Raw genomic sequence first — 22,500 nt, forward strand, 5'->3', positions numbered from 1 at the left:
GGTGGTTGGGGAAAGCTATCAGCAGACTGTGAATTAAATGACGGTTTTGAATTCACTCGCGACTGTGTGACGTCGAGAACCTGCAAAATTTCCAATTTTGTTCATTTCTATGTCTGTGTACATATATATATATATATATATATATATATATATATATATATATATATACATAAATGAATACACAGTATACATTGCACGTTCATGGAAAGATTCGGAAACAATTTTTGTTTTTGTTTTTTTTTCTTTACACATTTTACTAACTAACTTTTTTTCCTGAATTTATCACGAGTATAGAAAAATTTATTCTATTAAACAAAAAAGAAAATAAAGAAAGAAGGGAACGAGAAAAAGATAAAAGAAAAAGAAGAAGAAGAAGAAAAAAAGTAGAGTACGTCCACTCTTATATCATTCAAATAAACTTTCTTTCATTCGTTTATCGCTTTAATAATTTTTAATAATCTTTACCAAAATTATATATACATATATATATATATATATATATATATATATATATTCATTTATTTATTTAAATTTGTTTGTATTCGATTTCTCATCGAGTAAAATAAAAAAAGGAAAAAATATCTCTCTCTCTCTCTCTTTCTCTCTCTCTCTCTTTCTCCCTCTCTCTCTTTCTCTGTATTAATATATTAGATTAAAATTTAGCTATAGTAGATAGAGCAATACATTTGATTGGCAAAATAAATTAGACTTAATAAAATTCAATTTCAACTTAAATGACTGATTATCGTTATCATTATTATCATTATTATTATCATCATCATCATCCTCATCATCATTATCATCATCATCATCATCATTATCACTATTATTATTATTATTATTATGTCCTTATCGACCCCACCTTATACGTGGCACCGTCATTTCTCGGATACTTGGATACCTACTCCTCTCAACGAAATAACGAGTATTAATTTATCTATCTATTTATAACTGTTAATATATATATATATATATATATATAGATATATATATATATATATATGTATATATATATGTATAACATGTATATGTTTGTCTCTTCGTATCTCTCATTTTTGTTAGGGGAAAATTGTGAGAGAGCAGTAAAAGTACGACGGAAGAGGAGGAGGAGGAGGGAGGTCTATGCTGCGTGTAAATAAACGTCGAGTTGATAAATTGGACCGTGTACATATATATATATATATAATATATATAGTGTATATATATATATATAATATAATATACTATCCCGCTCTTTCGTTTTGCGTCAAAACCATCTTCTCTCTCTTCTCTCTCCTCTCTCTCTCTCTCTCTCTCTCTCTCTCTCTCTCTTTCTCTCTCTTACTTTTGCTTTGTGTTCGCTTTTTGAAGCGCGTGTCAGTGTACGTGAAAATTAACGTAATGGACCGTAGTTATAAAGTTGAGCTCTGGATGCTTGCTCCTCCTTGTACCCCACCCCCCACCCTACAACCCCCCCTTTTTACCACCCCCTTATCACCGCTCCTCTTCCTCCTCATCCTCCTTCTCTATCCTTTTCTTCCTCTTCGGGTGTTTTGCACTAACTTGTCATCGTTCAAAACGTTTCACGGTTCGAAGGAAAAGCGTCGACTGGTTATGTAGAACTCCCTCGATGTCAGTGTAAATACTAATTAAAACGTTTGATCTACTCGACGACTTTTCCTTTTGCTTTAATTTCAACGTCGTTTATTTTCTATATTTCTCTCTCTCTCTCTCTCCCTCCCTCCCTCTCTCTCTCTCTCTCTCTCTCTCTCTCACACTCTCTTTCTAACTCTCTCACTCGCTATCATTATTTATCCATCTCTTTCGATCTATTCGGACTCATTTGATTATTATTGTTTTCATATAACAATTTCGTTTCATTTAAATTCAATTTAATTGCAATGTTCATATCTAATTTAATTTATTTATTCATATCTTCAATTTGAGAGAAACAAATATGACAGATAACATCGTATAGATATAAGTTACCGTAATCTTAACGATAAACTATAACGAATTGTTTACGCTTCTTTTTTCCATTTTTATTTTTATTCTTCTTTTCTTTTTTTTTTTTTTTTTTTTTTTTTTTTTACTTTTTTCTCTCATCCAATATCAACATATCGCCGATTGAACGTCTAGAATTTAATGGATCCTTAGAGGACGAGATTGATATTGAATTAAAATCAAATGAATGTATATAGGTCGTTGTGTTCTTATTTAATCTTAAGAAAATTCTACTTAAAGATTGTGTATAAGTCAAATGTAAGATTTAAAAGACTTAATTCTCTCTCTCTCTCTCTCTCTCTTTCTTTCTCTTATTCACTCGTTTTACTGTATAAAGGAATTATCGTCTAAAAGTCGTACCATTAAAAATTTTCGCAACAGACTAAAAGTTTTCTTTGACGTTAATTCGATCGTTATCTTTCTAATCGAATTAAATTCATGAGAAAGATGTAGGATGGATGTGTGGGTGGTTGATAGGTGGACGAAGGGAGGGACGGGTGGAGGAGAACGACGGCCAGTGCAATATATAGAAAAAGGAATGTGATTGGTAATAAAAAAAAAAAAACAAATAAACGAAACGAAATAATGATAAAAAAAAAAAAAGGAAAAAAGAAAAAAGAAAAGAAAAAGGAAGAAGAAAAAGGAAAGAGGTAAGGAAGAAAAAAAGTGGGACACGAGGAACGAAAACAAAAAGAGAGAAAGAAGAAGAAGAAGAAGAAGAAGACGAAGAAATAAAAAAAAAAAAAAAGAGAAAAAAAAAGAGAAAACAGAAAAATGAAAAGGAGGAAAATTTTAGTTTTAGTTGCCGTCGAGGAAGCGTTCGTTCGTAATTGACGACATGCTTTTCCTCGAGATTCCTTCGAGCAACGTGCCGAGGGAAATTTCTTTCGTTTTCTTGCCGACAAGAGAGAAAAAAAGAGAAAGAAAAAGAGAGAGAAAAAAAGAAAGAAAAAGAGAGAGAGAGAGAGAGAGAAGAGTGGGGGGGGGGAGAATTTTTAAAGTTAACGAGCTTACTGGCCCCTTCTCTTCCTCTCTGCTTCACTCTCTTTCTCTTTCTCTCTCTCTCTCTCTCTCTCATACTCTTGAGATGCGCGTTCTAAAGCGCTCTGGAAATGTCGGATAATGCGTCGTTGCGTTCGCTTGCTTTTATATGAAATTTCTTTCTACGCGCTGAAGAGAGAACGATAAGATATAAACGCGTATTGTTCTAGACGAGAGTGGCAGTCGAAGGCGCGTACTTTTCGAGTCGGAAAACAAGAAGTTCGTTTAACTTCAGATTTAATTTGGATATCTTTTTCATTTTATATTGTTTTTTTACATTTTTTCCTTTTTTTTTTTTTTTTTTTTTTTTTTTTTTTTTTTTTTTTTTTTTTTTGTTAGACACAGAGAGAGGAGAGAGAGAGAGAGAGAGAGAGAGAGAAAGAGATAGAGGGAGAGAATGCAATGAAAGAAAGAATTAAATGCAGTCAAGTGAAATATTTATTATCGAATTATATAGTCGACTTTTTTATAACTCTTTCTTTTCTTTTCCCTTTTTCTTTTTTTTTTTTTTTTTTCTCGAAACAAATTTTTATCTATCTATCTTAATCTATATATCAAAAAGGTTATATTTATATTTAGATAAATAATAAAAATTATATATATATATATATATATATATATATATATATATATATATATATATATTAGAATATTAATAAACATATTTGATTACCTGAAATAATTTTCAATCAGTTTCATAGAGAGAAGATTGACGTTAAACTAGAATGTAATGTATCTACTATATGTATACATAATCAATGATAATTTGACCGATCGAATCGTATATTAATTAGTATGATATATTGAAGGATAGAAGAATAGTAAATATCTAACTTCGTACGTATAATGCCAATTCCCTTCTATGCAAACGATACGTAAACGATAACGCATACGCTCACACATAAACAAACACACATACATGCATATATGCATACATACATACGTATATATATTCTATTTATCTTGTGTGTATGAGAATCGATTGTATGTGTTACGTTAATTATATCTTTCTTTTTCATTCTATCAATCCAAATCCAATAGTTAATTAGAATGTAAAAATACTTCTCGATCATATTTACTATTACGAGAATCTCTCCCTCTCTCTCTCTCTCTCTCTCTCTCTCTCTCTCTCTCTCTTTGTCTTTCTCTCTTTCTCATTTTTATTGTACACACAAACATGATGAAAAATCATTCGAACGAGCCAATACGATGATTACAATTTGATCAATGATATACTCAAAAAGAGATAGAAATATGAATGAGTGTTTAGAGAGATAGAGATAGAGAGAGAGAGAGAGAGAGAGATAGAGAGAAAATCAGATTCATTCGTATGAAAAGCAACGATCGATGAAAAATCCATCACATAAATCACGATAAGCTTTTCGTTTCGTTTCGTTTCGTTTCGTTTGATCACGTAATCGCTTGACCGCCCAACATCAGAAATCACGATTTGCGTTTTAAAGCGCAATCGTTTTCGATTATTCAAACGTAACATTTTCTACATTCCCTTGCCTCCCTGCCCCATCCCCTTCCCGCTGTCATTTCCCGTATAATTCTACGATGAATATTCTAATTCATGAACATCGTCGTAACGGTTATCTTTACGAGTTTATACATAGGCGACTATTATATTCGACAATAATCATAATAAATATATCTATCAAATTGTTAAAATACTCTTCGACGATGAGATTATAACGGTCACGAGGATGTGACAATTTTTATTTTTTCCTTTTTTTTTTCTTATAATTTTTTTTTTTTTCTTCTTTTTCTTTTTTTTCCGATCTTTATTCTTTATCGGATCATTATTTTTAATATGAACGCAATCGTTAAAATTAATTATTTTTACCCATGAAAATATTTACATGAACATCTATTTTTATTTTACACAGTGGTGTTTATCGTTAATTGATAAAACTTCGATGAAATGAATGAAAATGAATGTTTGCTTTTCATTTGTGTGTGTGTGTTTTTTTTTTTTTTTTGTATTTTTTTTTGTATTTTTATTTTTATCTCCTTTTTCCTTCCTTCTTTTTTCTTTTTGTTTATTACTGATGCGGCAAAACCGAAATAACCTTTTGTCATTCGAATTAAAATTTTAACGAAGAAACAAAGGAATAATATTCGTAAATTTGAGAACTTTTTTAGAATATTTTTTCTTTTTTTTTCTTTTGAAACATAACGACATAAAAAAGAAAATCCATTAGACAGTCGACGGTAATGACATTGTGTTAAAAGGGTTCTTCTTCTTTTTTTTTTTTTCTTTTTTTTTTCTTTTTTCTTTTTCTTTTACGGCGATCGAATATGTCGTCGAACTATGAATAAATAATTATTAAGGTAAATTTATACAGCCAAGGGGGTTAATTAATGAAAGATATTCTCTGTGTTACCCATACAGATTAGTGCATATTTAGAAGTTAGAGTTTATTTTATTGAATTGTTACACATATAATTAGATATATGCTTAGATAAGAACTTTGGAAATTTATGTTCTATACTATGTAAACTTATGAATTTAGTTAGTTACGTAGTTAGTTAGGTACGATATGATAAACATTGGTTTAAGTTTAAGTTTAACACATTGGTTTAAGTTTACTCTTAACGGGTGCTGTGGAGAGGAGGGAGGGGAGGGGGAGGGAGGGAGGCTGGGAGAACTATCTTTCAAGTTAGAACTTTATGCTTTACAAATATGATAAAAGTTTGTGTTATTCAACAGCTTGAATGTCCGATTGATGGATCGAATAAATCTAAAATTCATCGAATAAACAATAATTTCAAGGGAGATAGCGCTGATAATGAATAATCGAATTCTTAAAGTGTTTCGGCAAAAGAAAAGAAAAAAAAAAAAAAAAAAAAGAAAAAAAAGCAACATTGAAATTTTACTGTCTGCACAAAAGAAAAAAAATCAAAGTAGATTACTTAATAGATCTAGATAATAAATCTGAACTTTTATAGATCAGTAAAAAATAATGGAAGATCGAATTCCCTTTGAACATTTGCTTTCGGATGATATTGATAGATCGAATGAATCTAAATTTGGATCATCGAAATTTTAGAAATACGAATCGGAACGATCGGAATTTTTAATTTTCTAATAAAATCGGACGTTCATCGATAAAATTTTTTTTTATAGATCAATAAAAATTTTTATAGATCATCAAAAATTCTATACGATAAGAGAGAATTCTTCTTAAAATTCGTCCGTCATCGGGGATTTGTATTTTAATCGTCCGAAAAAAATTAGAAAAAAGAAAAGAAATGAAAAGAAAAGAAATCAAAAATAATCGTGAGATACGAATGAATATCAATTTTTACACACACACACACACACACACACATATATATATATATATATATATATATATATATATATATATATATATATATAAATTATAAAGAATCAAATTCTCGTATCAGTAATCATCAATATAAAGGGAGAACCAATTCGTGGACTTATATGAAGTAACATAATAACATAGATATTACAAGTAACAAGTAATACATACATATATATATATATATATATACATGATATATCTAATACATAGGAAATAGTTTATATGCGATTTTATAATACGGAGACATTTGAATGCGATTGGTGCACGTTGAAACGATTAGTCGTTCATTCGAGCGGAACAAAACGATTACGCGAGTACGGATGAAAGGTCTGTGAATTTATCGACAAAGTCTCTGTAAAGCCTCGCGAAAGCTTCTCCTTCGTGTCCGATCACGGATACGAAGTACGAACGAATTGTGAGAACGTTGATCTCACGATGTTTGTATACAGATTGAACAAAAAGTCCCTAGAGGGGCAAAGGGTAAAGGGAAAAGGTGGAACTAAAGATCTTTGAACGAGTTACCAAAAGTTGACTTATTACAAATTGCATTATCCTCTTTTTCCGAGACGTTACTTCTGTATTCTTCCTTCTTCTTTTCTTCTTTTTTATTTTTATTTTTTGCCGATTTAAAAATTACAATTTGATAATCGCGATAAGGTATAAAAGTATTAAAGTGGCCGTCGAAGGAGGATTATTTTTTTTTTCCTTTCTTTCTTTTATCTTTCTTTTTTTCTTTTTTCTCTTCTTTTTTCCTCTTTCCTTTTAAATCATCTAGGAACTTTCGATCGCGTCCTTATAATACCTCGGTGTATTTTCCTGCTTTCTATTTCTTTTTTTCTCTCTCACTCTCTGCCTGTCTATTTCTCCTTCTTTCTTTCTCTCTCTCTCTCTCTCTCTCTCTCTCTCTCTCTCTCTCTATTATTAAAACGCTCGATAAAACCGGTTGTCTCGCCTCGTAGAATTCCATACTCCTTGAAAAGTGAATTCTTTATACAAAAGGAAATCTATTTTCGATTCGGAACGAAAACGAAGGAAGGAAGGGACGAAGGAAGGGGAGGAAAAAAAACAGGAAAAAAAATTCGCGTCGTGAATTGTTATTACGTCGTTGTATAGATCGATCTAATGAAATTTTTCATTAAAATTATCGAGCTCTAGAATAATACGAAAAAAAAAAAGAAGAAAAATAAAAAATGGAAAATAAGAAAAATAAAAAAAAAGAAAAAAAAAAAAACGCCACATTCGAGAGTAGGTACTTGCATAATTTATTCTTTTTTTATTTTCTTTTTTTTCTCTCTATTTTCAACCTTTTTACCAACTCCTCGGATGTCATTCCTTCTAATAATAAAGGATCGATTTTGAAATATTGACGATAATAATAAACGTAATAATTAATGAAATAAAACAAGCCGACGTGATCGTTCGAGCGTGATTTTTAATGGATATCAATTATTCTACTTCGATATATTTTTTGGATCAACTTTTTTCTTCTTTTCTTACGTTTGCGAGCAATAAAAATATTCCTAAGCTCGCGTTTTGACGATCTGCAGAAGAAAAAAAAAAAAAAAAAAAGAAAGAAATAATATAAATCCGAAATGTTTCCAAAAAGATGATGTTCCAAATTATATAGAAACTTTTTAACTCCACGCATTTTGTATATTTCAGAGATGTACTGTTTTTTTTTCTTTTTTTTTTTTTCTTATATTTTAAACGAAAAAGCAACAGATAGATGGATAGATGGATAGAGGTAGAGAGAGAGAGAGAGAGAGAGAGAGAGAGAGAGAGAGAGATTTCTACGAATCGAAAGATAAGATCTAGATTATAACAATAATGATTATGGAGATTATGAGATTTCATATTTATCCGAGTGTATATTTCCACCTATTCTAACTTATTATAAGACAGTTCGTAACAGCCATAAAGAAAGAAATTTTCATTATTATCGTATCACAGTTGGGAGGGGAAGAAAGAAAAAAAAAGAAAAAAAGAAAAAACAAGAAAAGAAAAGAAAGAAAAAAAAAAGTTATGACGAGATACGTGATTCAGCATCCGTTTTCGAGATAAAAAGATATTGTTATGAGAGAAACAAGGACGATGATCTTTACTTAAAGCTCTGATGACGCTGAACTCTCTCTCTCTCTCTCTCTCCCTCTCTCTCTCTCTCTCTCTCTTTCTCTCTCTCTCTCTTTTTCTCGCTATCTTTCTCATTCAATCTCATTCTTTATTTTACTGTTTTAAAAGTAGATGAGAAAGAAACGAGTTGTTTGCCATAATAATCGAGTTAAGTGCCAAGAATATTGAACGATACTTGTCCTTATCTTCCTCTCTTGCCCTCTCTCTCTCTCTCTCTCTCTCTCATTTTTCAATGTTTCCTCATAGATAATCCTTCTTATGAGAATCCTTATTATATCAAAATCCTCTGATTATTTTATATCATTTTATTTCATTTTATATTTTATGTTTTTTCCTATCGGATATCTCTAAAGCGCCATCCTATCTTTTCAGCTATCATGAGAAATAAATAGTCTATATATATATATATATATATATATATATATATATATATATATATATTATATTCCTACATATCTAGATATGTATATGAAGGTGTTTTCATTATTCGAAAGCACCAATCGTATTCTCAAACTTTAATGTACATATATACGTACATATATATATACATACATACATACATACATACGTATATGTATATACATTCCACACACGTATATATACCCTCGGAATATTCCCCTAACACTCCTGAAATAGCCAAACATCCAAAGGAGGAAATAATGCGCGACCGCGAAGCTTTGCGCCATTGCAACGCCATATTGGCATTTTTATGCCCCGCTTAAATCAAAACCGGCGACATCTAGCGTGCGTTAGTACGATCGAATACTCGTCTACCCCAACCCACTACTACTTTCAAACTACCCCTTGAACTCGTACGTGCCGTTTCCTGTATTATCGGCGTACGTTTTATTTATTTTATTACTACTTTTTTTTTCTCTCTCTCTCTCTCTCTCACTCTCTCTCATTCTCTCTATCGTTTTCTTTATTTTCATTCGGTTGGTTGGAAAGCTTCCATACACATAGATTATGTTTTTTATGGGACAAATCTGATATCTCTCGTAATATTTTCTTTTTTTCTTTCTTTCCTTTTTTTTTCTTTTTTTTTTTTTTTATATTTTTTTTTTTTTTCAAGAGAAAAGAATATAGAACGGGGAGAAAATGGTTAAGCTTTTATAAGTTTGAAATAAAATTATCGTTTTCGATAAATGTAGTATAGCAAGCAAGGAGGGTTAATAAAATTGATCGTATACACACACACACACACACACACACACACTTATATATATATATAAATATATATGTATAGACATGTACTATTAGAATACATTTACTACTGGTATTTATATAAATATGTATTACTAGAGTATATTAATATATATATATATATATATATATATATATATATATATATATATATTTAGTGTTAAAAATATTGACGTTTACATAGAAATTCTCGACTGAATATCATAGTGAAATTTTATTTCGACGGCTACCAACTCGATGATTATTTATACAGACTGTAACTAAGTATTCACACACGGCTTAGTATGAATGTTTCTCTTCCTCTCTCTTTCTCTCTCTCGATCTCTCTTTCTCTCTCTCTCTCTCTCTCACTCTCTCTATCTCTTTCTCTCCCTCTCTTTATCTATCTATCTATCTGTCTATCTATTTCTATCTCTCTCGTCTGTACCGAGTAAATTTACATTTTCCGAAGGAATAACTAATCAACGGGTTGCTTCCCTCGTGAAAGCCAAAGTAATTTCGCTCGCCGTTCGGTCGAACAGAACCGAATACGAACGGTTTCAATGCAATGTTACAATGACAGCCAATATATATATATATATATATATGTGTGTGTGTGTGTGTGTGTGTGTGTGTGTGTGTGTGTATGTGTATACATTCCACATATCTTTTCTATTTATATATATCTGTACAAAAAAATTGTGAATAATGAACGTTCAACGTGTACATTCATTTTTCGAGAAAAAATAAAATTTGAAATAAAATTTATATATATATATATATATATATATATGTACGTTTATATTTTTTAAATTTTATTTACGCGATTTTACGCGTAACCATTTTTTCTTCTATAAAGTTCTTTCTGTTTTTAGTATTTATTTTTAATATATCCAATATACGCTAATTTTTTTTTTTTTTTTGATATTCCTTTTTTCCAAGAAAAAAGAAGAAAATTAACTAATATATTATTATATAATGTCAATGAGTATATATATATGTATATATACATGTATATGTACGTAAGAATGTATTAAAGTAATATAAAATAATTCTTTTTATATTACATGTGTATACATAGGTATGTATACATTTACAAAGGATATTATTAATGTGCATTGAGAAATTATGGCATACCGGTTAAAGTGGAAATACAAACATAATTAGTATATCAAAAGATGGAATGAATAACTTTGTATGCGGGAGGCGTACACATCAATGTGCTCAGGCTGGTCCTTTACGTTGATATTACCTACTCAACGTCCATATTTTTATATTACCCGCGATATTACCAAGTAGATAAAACCCCAAGACGGGTTCGCCCCGAAAGCAGTAAAGATATATCTCCTTACGATGTGTGCTATGACTTGGAATAGCACGCGAAAGGACACTTTATGTATGTTTTAAAAGTTAGATGGGACGTTATATTTTTTTTTTCTTTTATTATTATTTCTTCTTTTTGTCTTTTTCTTCATCGTTTTTCTTTGACTTAAAGTGAAACAAACATTCTCTCCTCTCTTTTTTTTTCTTTTGTTGATATATATCTTATAATAAAGTTTAATCTTTTATGAATATATATATATATATATATATATATATATATATATATTTGTATTTAAAAAATTTTTATTTCATTATAATGATCTAACGAAGATTATTATTTTCAAAATTTATATTATACAATACTCTTGCCATTGATAGATATAATGTAGATATATTAGCATATATCTATAATTTTTTTTTCTTTTTTTTTTTTTAGAAACATCGAAGAAAACTTTTTATTACGAATGACTTAATAGACACAATATATGTCGAAAAAGCGTTGGCGATCGTACGGATTTAATATAATATTAATCAATTAATTCTATAATATAGAATACTTCTGTGTCATTGTATATGTGTTCGTGCGTATATGTATGATTTTGTAATAAAAATAAGAAGGATAGAATATGAAATAATAATTGAGAAGGCAAAAAGATAATAATAATGTCGTTTATGACGATATTACATAATGCAGGTAGAAAAAACCTACACATGTAAAAGGAGGTTCGAAAGGAACGCTAGGTATATAATTCGATAATACGATCTTGCGTGTTAGGAAAAATATGTATGTTGTTAGAAGAGTTTATGTACAGTCGTTAAAAAAAAAAAAAAAAAAAAAGAAAAACAAAAAAAAAAAGAAAAAAGAAAAAAGAATGCATTTATATAATATGAAAAGATTTTGTACATTATTAAAATATACATATCTTAAAATATTTCCTCTCACAAATATATAAATTTATACATATATATATATATATATATATATATTCGATGATTTAATTAATATCACGAAAATCTCAACAGAGTTTTAATATAAGAGATTGCAACAAATTTTACGTCCTATTTTTATTTCTTTTCTTTTTCCTTTTTTTTTTTTGTAATTCTTTCTTTCTTTTTTTATTTTCTTTTCTCCTTCCTTCTTTTCTCTCTTTTTTTTCTTTTAATTTCATTTAAATGCCATTAACTTACGACAATAGCTCACCGGTATAAATGAAATATGAAAACGATCAATAGAAAAATTTTTTCATTCATTTATATATCCAATTGCATAAAGTGAAATCGCATACGTTTTCTATAGGAGACGTCGATAAGTGCACAGTGAAATAAAGCGTAACTAATCTATTCGTTCTCATAGATTCAACGGATATCTCTTTCTCTTTCTCTCTCTCTCTCTCTCTCTCTCTCTCTCACTCTCCTTCTCTCTCTCTCGATGGTTCGAGAGTAATTTGCCGTCTCGGTTAATCGAACTTTATAAACGGATGAATAGCTTCATACCGGAGGATGACTCCGTTGGTAGACAGATCTAAAAGTTGATTCGTTGAGAGGGAAACACGATGATTCCTCTCGACGTTGGAGAAATTTACTAAAGAGAAAAAGAGAGAGAGAGAGGGAGGGAGGGAGGGAGGGAATGAATGAGTGAGTGAGAGAGAAAAGAGAGTAGAACGAGCGGAGAAAACATAATACGGAAAATTTCATTTAAACGCGCTTTCGACGTCTCACCAAACGACTCCCTCTCTCTCTCTCTCTCTCTCTCTCTCTCTCGCTTTTTTTTTTCCTCGACATCGAAATTAAATATTACTTTTGCCATAAGGAATAAAAGAGAAAACAGAAACGAAAGCTCTTTTGAGAAAGAAAATTGCTTTCCGTTTATTTCGAATTATCATGATGGTTTCTATCATCATTCTCATTAGTATATATGTACAACATATGTATATATGTAATTGTAGTAACACGTAAATATTATATAAACGTTTAAGTATAGAAATGATTACAAAAAGACATTTCTATCTATCCCTCCTTCTTTCTCTATCTCTTGCGTTATATTCTCTATTCTTACTTTTTATATTCTCTTCTTTTCTCTTCTCTTTTCTTATGCCTGATGATGATGATGATGATTCGTAAAAAAAAAAACAAAAAAAAATGTAAAAACAAAGAGAGAGAGAGAGAGAGAGAGAGAAAAGAGAGTAGGCTGTAGAAACGTTGAATTCTTTTCTCGTAATAATTTTCCCTACGTAAAACATAGCTCCGAGGTTCTCTTCAACTGTGATCTATGTTTTCTTTTCATGAAAAAAATTCTATTGAGAGAAAACTCCCTCAGAGAAAATTTTATTATAAAATGTGGTACACTCTACTTTTGAAGTTCATCTAACGAGCTTCACGTTCCATCGGTGCTTTTGTTTTTATTTTGTATGTGTGTGTGTGTGTGTGTAGGTTTTTTTTTTTTTTTTTTTTTTTTTTTTTTTTTTTTTTTTTTTATTTTATTTTATTTTGTTTGTTTCTTTCGTTCTTCTCTTTCGTTTTTTTCTCTTTCTTTTTCTTTTTGTCTTTTTTTTTTCTTTTTGGTCTTTGTAATTCACAAAAACTAATTATTCTAAAATCATCTTAAACGTAAATAAAAATGACAACGATTTTTTTGCGCGTAATTATTTTTTCTTTTTTTTATAATACTATTCTTTTTCCTTTTAATTTTTTTTTTTTTTTTTTTTTTTTTTTTAATTTTAATATATCGTGACATACGTTAATTCTATGTACATTAGATAGATCATTTTTTGAAATAAGATAGGGAAGAAAATTAAATAATGTATTATTATAAAATGTGAAAATTTTTAACGAGCTTTACATGTTCCATTCGAATTTTTCTTCTATTTCTTTTTCTTCTTCTTCTTCGATCGATCGATCGTTTTTATTTTTTATGATTCTTTTTTGTTTCTCATTCTTTAATTTTAACATACAAATTGTACGTCAATTTTTTCGGCGGATATCTTTGAAAAAAATGAAAAAAATAAAAAGAAAAGAATATATCATTACAAAATCAACATGCAATTCTCAAATTTTCTAACGAGTTTCATACGAAATTTTTCTTCTCTTTTTTCGTTTCTTTTTTTGTTTTTCTTCTTTTTTTTTTTTTTGTTTTTTTTTCTTTTTTTTTTCTAATTCCAATACCAATGTAACATAACAAAATATAATATGTGCGTCGATGTTTTCAATGGATGGTTTTTTTTTTTTTTTTTTTTTTGAGAAGGAACAAAAAAATAAAGAAAAAAAGAAAAAAAAAGAGTGTTACAACGGAAAAAGAAAAAAAGAAAAATGCACTAACGACGCGCCTCGCGACGCACTAAACTCGCGCACAAGCATGCGTACGGTTTTTTTTTTCCGCGTGTAGGCGTACGTGCATTCATGCATGCGTGTGTGCGTGCATGCGTGCGTACGACGATCCTCGTGAAAGTATGCCGCCCCTCGCCGAATTTGGTCGCAATATCTCTCTCTCTCTCTCTCTCTCTCTCTCTCTTCTCTATATCTGTTTCTCTCTCTCTTTCTCACTTTCCTCTACGCAGCATTTTTGTCATCTCGTTTTTGCACTCTCATTTCTATTTCTCTCTCTCTCTCTCTCTCTCTCTCTCTCTTTTACGCAGGTTTCGTGTCACTCGTTATATTTTTCCATCGTAGCAGCAGAATGTTCGGTACTTATATGTCCACGATCGAAAGAGAGACGTGTGGTGTCAACGTTCGAGAATCAAGTTTCGAGAGACGATACATAACCAACTCTTTCGACATTTTCGAAGAAGTATCCGTATGAAGAGAATGAAGAGAACGAAGAGAACGTATTTTTTGCTCTTTTCTTTTCTTTTCTTTTTCTTTTTTTTCTTTTTTCTTTTCTTTTCTTTTTTTAACATTTATATCAACGAAATTTAGATCAATTTTCTTATTCTTGTCACAATTTTTGTTCGTTCATTATTTCTCTTATTCAAATACAAATACAAAATACAAATTCAAATACAAAAATTATTTCTCTTATTCAAATACAAATTTAGATATTACATTGAATAAATTATATCATTAATTTAAATATATATTATTCGTGACAGATGCAGTGAGTAAGGATCGATAGCTTTTAAGAGATATTAAAAACTCTTTTTTTTTTTCCTCCCGACTAATTTTTGTTCTTCTCTCTTTTTTTCTTTTTTTTTTTTTTTTTCTTTTTATTATAATATGATACTATAAATTTATGGAATTTTTTTATCCACCCTGCATATATATACATATATATCAATAAGACAGCAATAATAATGATATATCAATAATAATAAAATAGATACATTATTACACTACATTATATCATAATTATATAATATTATGATATAATATATATTACTTATATATACGTATGATTTTAAAGTAATATGACAAATGACAGAGCATTAATTATAAAATTTATTTCTTATAAAAAATTAGATTGAAAAGAATACAATATTTTCTTTACAATATTAAATAACAAACTTTCAATTCGATAAGTATTATCGAAGGAACATAAGAAAATAATAATGGATAATGATAATAAGAGGAAAAGAAAAATAGAAAATAATGAAAAAAAAAAAGATGGAAGAAAGAAAGAAAGAAAGACAGAAAGACAGAAAGAAAGGAAAAGATTTCAAATATCACGAAGTACGATAAAGGTAGACGATAAAAAATCTTTCTTTTTTTCTTTCTTTCTTTCTTTCTTTCTTTCTTTCTTTCTTTAGAAACTGCTTGAAGAGTGTCGTCACGTTCGAGAGAGTTCGTCTCAATAATCCGTGCGTGGAACACGACGATAACTTTTGTGCTACTGCGGGGGTTGATTCGAGTCACCATCGCATCGACATCGACGAAAAAGAAAAAAAAAAAAAAAGAAGAAAGAAAAATAAAGAGAGAGAAGAAAAACAAGAAAAGAAGAAAAAAGAAAAAGGTAAGAAATGAGGGGAAAATAAATGAGGTTCGACTTAAAAAAAAATAAGAAAAAAAATAATAACGAGCTTGTTTAACTCTTTGGGATTGGATTGGTTCAAAACTACCCCCCTTTTGCTTAGCTTTTTTATACATGGTGGGATATATATATATATATTAATATATATTTAATATATATATATATTTAATCCACCTTGAAATACAAGCTCATAGTCGTATAGTTTAATATTTTCTTTCTTTATTTTCTTTTTGTTTTTTTATGTTAATAAAAATTCTACACAACATGGGTTTTTATTTTCATTAAAATCATATGTCTCAAAGAGTTAATCAATATTTCTCTCTCTCTCTCTCTCTCTCTCTCTCTCTCTCTCTCTCTCTCTTTCTTTCTTATGGGATGTTGGAACAAAAAAAAAAAAGAAAAGAGTTGAATATTTTCAATTTTCGAAGATTGATATAAGAACGATTGTGTTCGATTTTCGTATCAAACTCGTTTCTTATACATTTGACAATTTACGAGTCTCTTCCGAAGAACTTTACTGAACTTTGTGTGACGAGGAATAGAAAAATACACACACACACACACACACACACACACACATACAATACGTACACAAAAGTACTCATAGGCACACATACGAGTATACACGCACAAAAGCATAGAGATACACATATAACTGACTGAACGTATCGGCAATATGATTTGTGCGATATGGTTTATGAATTTTTTATACGCCTTTACCGGCTACGCTCGATAAGAGTGTACTCTTTCTCTCTCTCTCTCTCTCTCTCTATCTCACTTTCTTTCTCTTTCTCTTTCTTTTTCTATCTATCTGTTTATCTATCTATCGCTTTCTATCTCATATAAACGTACATATTGTACGTGCGACGAATGAATTTCTTATCGATTGGTTTGCACGTTGGAAAAGACGATGCAAACATACAGTTTCTCGTTTCTTCTTCTCTCTCTCTCTCTCTCTCTCCTCCCTCTCTAGCTCTCCCCCCTTTCCCACTCCCCCATATGATTCTTCGTTTAATAAAATACAATGCTTATGTTTGATAGGAAACGAAAATATATGTGTATATATATATTATATAAATTTTTTTTTATTCTAATCGCACGTAACAAATTCCGATTCTTGAATTTCTGTTTTTCTTCTTCCTTCTTTTTTTTTCTTTTTTCTTTTTTTTCCTTTCCTTTCTTTTCATTCTTTCTTTCTTTTTTTTCTCTTATCGTGTCTCCTATCGTTTCTTTTCTCATGAACAATCATAATCGATAAAATCGGGAATTCGATAAAAAAAAAAAAATATATGCGAGAAGATAAAAATTGTCGAGCAGAGCTCGTTACGAGACGAATTATTTTTTCTTCCTCTTTCTTGTTTTTTTTTTTTTTTTTTTCTTTCTTTCTTTACTTCTTTCTTTTTTTCTTTATTTTCGAAGAGATCGTTCATAAGTTCAAATAAATGATGGTGTACGAAAAAAAAAAAAGAAAAAGAAAAAAAGGACGATTACTCTTTCGAGACCCTTTCGAGCGTATTTTATTTTGCAAGATTAATCTTGTATTTATGAGATCTGAAAGAAAAAGAAAAAGAAAAAGAAAAAGAAAAAGGAAAAATAATAAGTGAAAAAGAAGATGGAGAAGAAAAAAATCTTCGGAAAAATTCTAATCGATTTTTATTGACTTAAGGACCTATTCGATGAAGTTTAATTAAACGTCAATTAAACCTTTTCTCTTTTCGTGTATGAAAAAAGTTAGGTGGACAAAAAAGAAAGAAAAAAAAAAAAAAAAAAGAAAAGAAAGGAAAAGATGAATGGAGAAAAAGGAGGAAAATATGTTAAACGATCTGACAAGTGTAAACGAGAGTGGACCGATTACTGTTTCTCCGTATGGACTCAGGAGGAATGGAATGTAGAAGTAAGAAAGAAGGGAAACCATGAGGAAAATGAAAGAAATATGCGTAAACTGGCGCCAAGATCGGTTACGCCATTGTCGTAGTCGTATTAGTCGTAGGTAGTCGTCGTCGTCGTAGTCGTCATAGATCGTAATACCCCTTCGGCTATGGCACGATCTCCTTGAGACACTTTCCGAACGATTTTCCATCTCGGCGCCCGTCGATCGTTATATCCATATAGCTGTAGTAACTAAGTAGCACGTATATATCTTACGGAACTCACTCAAGTGAACCTACTTTTCCTTTCTTTTTATTCTTTCTTTTCCTTCTCTCTCTCTCTCTCTCTCTCTCTCTCTCTCTCTCTCTCTTCTTTTCTTCATTTTTCTTTTCTTCTCCCTCCACGACGAGGGGACGACCATTTACTTCGAAGCTTTTTCCTATGCACGATTTGTTCTTATTCTTTTTTTGCTTTTTGTTCTTTTTTTTTTTTCACGAGAAAAAAAGAAAAAATATATTTAGACAACATCCTCACAACCTATCTCAGTCTCAACTTCGATCGCTATTCATTACATTTACTTTTTTATTTACTTATCTACTTCTTTTTTTCGCTTTTCTTCTTTTTTCCCTTTTTTTTTTTTTCCTTTTTTTTTTTTACCATCGATTATTAAACGACGATAAACTTTTCTTTTTCATTTCTCTTCCCGTTTTTTTTCCTCTTCTTTTTTCTTTTTTTTTTCTTTTTTTCTCTCTCTTTTTTTTTGACAAAAATCGATAACTACCTTGCAATTATATTCTATTTGGTTCGATTAAAGTAATCCGATAAAATATCAATGTTTAATGTAAACGATCGATATAGAAATAGTAGTAATTATGTATCAGGATTTGTATCTGATTTTATTACGAATAACGACGAATTATTATACTTGCTAATACATCATTGCAAATCAATATATTAGATAGTTTTAAAATCAATGTAATATTATTGATCGATTATATTACGTATCGATACTTTTATTATAAATACTAATTATAAATTTGAAATATCGATTGAAAATGTATAAAAATATTCGATCGAAGAAATAGGAGAATTATTTTTATTTTCTCAATTATTATTATAACTATTATTATTATTATTATTATCATTATTATTATTATTAATATTATTATTATTATCATCATCTATCTTCTTCTTCTTCTTCTTTTTTTTTTGTTTTTGCTTTTAATCTCATTATTATTATTATTATTATTATTTTTTTTTTTATTTCTTTCTTTTTTTCTCTTTTTATTTGTACAGTTTGTTTCCATTATAAACAAATATCGCACGAAGTTTCAGATAAAACGAACTTTCAGATAAAACGAAGTTTCTATTGTTCTTTTCTGGAGGATTTAACGGACTTTAAAATGATGGATTTTTCCTATGTGTTTGCGTATTAAGCCGGGAACAGTGTATGGTATACTCTATGAACGATTTAGGTTGTACGACGAGATAATATATTGTTTTTTTATGATAAAGCATTTTTGATCTATGAGCCGTCCTTTGAATATGTCTCTGGCTAGTTGTAAATATATTGCACCATTATCATCCTCATCATCATCATCATCATCATCATCATTATTATTAGTATTAGTATTAATTGTATTTTTTAATAAATTATTACCTCGGTCCTATCGAAATAGATAAAATTATATTTACATATCTATGCTAAGTTAGTATTATGCGATATTTTTTACATTAGATTAATCTTGAGTATGAAACGAATATCAATTGTTAATGCGTTCCTATCAGTATGTCAAAATATCTTAATTATTTCTTCGGCTATTGACAAATTACGTTCTGCAGATATAAGACGATAGTTGGTCAATTGCGTTCAGAGAAATTGATATAGTTAATTGGTTTATTATGGTTATATAATTGGTTATTATTATAATTTTTTTTTTTGTTATAATAAAAGTCTTCTTGAAAAATATATTACCTAAGGATTCTTTTAATGAAAGACCTGACATGAAAGAGCACAATAGAATAAAAAGATTTTTCCGTCACTTTGATTAGATACCATATCACAAACGATGCTATAATTGATAATCTTGTCTCTCTATCCGCACATCTACTGTCTCAATGAATCTCTCTCTCTCTCTCTCTCTCTCTCTCTCTTTCTAATTCCTTTTTATTCGATATATGTATTTTTTTTTTCTTTTCTTTTTTTTTCTTTCTTTCTTTCTTTTTACCCAGAATTTCTATGTTCCATTTTCCATCGACCGCACTTCACTTCCATTACATATCGCGAGCAAACGTTTGCAATACCTTTTCATATGACGAAACCACAGAGAAGCCAAAACGCGATCATAGCGCTTTTCCACGTTTATCGTTTCGCTGTTTTCTTTCATTCTTTTATTCTTTCCTTCTTTCTTTCTTTCTTTCATTTTTTCTTTCTTTCTTTCTTTCACTCTTTCATTCTTTCTTTCTTTCTTCCTTTCACTCTTTCATTTCATTTCTTTTCTTTTACTCCATTATAACCTTCGGAAAAGGTTCTTTCTCGCTTAATTATTACAGGTGTAACATGACGTTGTCCTGAGAAGAAAAAGGAAAGAGAGAGAAAAAAAAAAGAAAAGAGGAAAAACAAAAAAAAAAAGAATGAGAAAAAAGGGAAAGATAAAGTGGAATAAAATGACACGAAGTTAAAAAGCAAAAAGTGGAACAAAAAAAAAAAAAAGAAAAAAAAAGGATAAAAAAAGAAGAAGGAGAGAATTAAAAATTTGTATCTACGAAAAGCGAACTACCCAAACGATTTTGATATCTATTCGTATAGATAATGAAACACACTAGATCGATCCTTGTTTTTATATCGATCTACGACGACGTTTAGAGAGAAAGAGAAAACGAAAGAGAGAGTGAGAGAGAAAGAGAGAGATCGTAAAAGAAAAGAAAAGAAAAAAGGAAGAAACACGAGATAGGGATGGAGATGAGAATGTGGGTATAGGCGGGTAAGTGGGTGAGGGGGGTGATCGTGGCAAGGGGAAGTTTGAAAGAAAAAAAAAAAAATGCTTGTAAAACGAGTTTCGTTCGTTTCGTTACGTTTCCATTCTAACGAATTATTTTCGATTCTCTTCCGTGTTCTCGTAAATTCTATCCTCGTGTTCGATGTTTCCGAACGATTGGATCCGCTTATACATATATATATATATACATACTATATATATACATTTATATATATATATATATATATAGATTTAGTTTTCATCGAATGTGTTCGTACCATTCAATAAATTCGACCAATCGAATTCTACAGTAAAGGATTTCGTGACCAATCACCCCATCCTTCGTGTACTCGAATACCGCCATCTTGCTTTTATGTAGAACGTCGAGAACGACGAGAACGAGGAGGAGGAGGAGGAGGAGGAGAAAGTGGAGGAGGAGGAGGAGGTTGGTTGGTTGGTTGGTTGGTTGGCTGGTTGGTTGGTTGGTTGGTTGGTTGGTTGGTTGGTTGGTTGGTTGGTTGGTTGGTTGGTTGGTTGGTTGACGAAGAGGCGGACGACGATGAAAACCGAGAAAATTTCGTTTATTTCCCTACATTTAGACGAATCAACCGTGTATCCTATCATCCGCTGCCTCATACAGCGTATATAAATATATTTATTATATAAAAATGAAAAGTTAAAATCTTCCTTCCAGCGAATACTATTTTCAAGATTTTCACCCTACGCCATTTGAGTGACAGGAACGTCAAGCGGCAAGGATGACATTTATTATTTTCCGAAAAAAAAAAAAATACTATAGCAAATTGGATTTTGTTGTTGTTACTTTTACTATTGTTACTGCTGCTGTTGTTATTATTGTTGTTGTTGTTGTTGTTGTTGTTGTTCTTGTTGTATATTATATGTACGACTGACGTAAGATTTGTGAAGAAAAGTATAGGTGAAGAGAACTTGAGCCTCCTCTTTTTCCTTCATTTCCTCCTCCCCCACCTTCTTCTTCTTTTTATCCTTCTTCTTCTCCTTCTACTTCTTTTTCTTCTCCTTTTTCATCCTTCTTTTCTATCCTCCCTCAAACTCTCTCCTGTCAGCTCAGTTGCCTGCCTGCCTGCCTGCCTGCCTGCCTGCCTGCCAACCCAGCCAACCAACCAGCCAGCCAGCTTGTGTTCCTTATTTTTACCACAGCTTGTTGGAATTGTACAGACTTCTTCTCTCTCTCTCTCTCTCTTTCTTCTTCTATTTTTCTCTCTCTTTCACTCTCACCACACCCCGCTACTTACCTGTACTTCGTGAAATGTCCGTGAGATGAGTATACGTTTATACTTACTTATGTTATATATATATATATATATATATATATATATATATATATATATATATATATATAGACACGTGCGTAATGTGTATGTGTGTATGTGCGTACGTGTGAGGGAGAGATGGAGAGAGATAGAGAGAAAGAGAGAAGGAGAGAGAATGAGAATAAGAGCGTCAGTCTTTGTTCTCTCCTAGCAAGAGAGCTTAACTTTCTGTTGCAAAGAGATAAGAGATACCGGAAAAGAAAGAAAGAAATAGAGATAGAGGTAGAGATAGAGGTAGAGATAGAGATAGAGATAGAGATAGAGAGAGAGGAGGGGGGGAGAGAGAGAGAGAGAGAGAGGATTGTTATTAAAGTCGGCAATTCCCCAGAGTCAGACGGAAAGCC

At 30.3% G+C, this 22,500-nt stretch overlaps 1 protein-coding gene and 1 long non-coding RNA gene across 5 annotated transcripts in view; one reads left to right on the top strand and one right to left on the bottom strand.

Moving 5' to 3' along the window:
* Positions 1 to 22,500, bottom strand: part of LOC124427057 (plexin-A4) — a 355,148-nt gene that overhangs the window by 35,385 nt on the left and 297,263 nt on the right. The window lies entirely within an intron of this gene.
* Positions 22,205 to 22,500, top strand: part of LOC124427173 — a 3,307-nt gene continuing 3,011 nt past the window's right edge. For both annotated transcript variants that reach the window (XR_006942885.1, XR_006942893.1), the window contains exon 1: positions 22,205 to 22,500. This exon is cut by the window's right edge and continues 86 nt beyond it. This is a non-coding gene — a long non-coding RNA (uncharacterized LOC124427173).

This window comes from Vespa crabro, chromosome 1 (genome assembly GCF_910589235.1).
Source record: "Vespa crabro chromosome 1, iyVesCrab1.2, whole genome shotgun sequence".
In the NCBI taxonomy this organism is placed as follows: domain Eukaryota; kingdom Metazoa; phylum Arthropoda; class Insecta; order Hymenoptera; family Vespidae; genus Vespa; species Vespa crabro.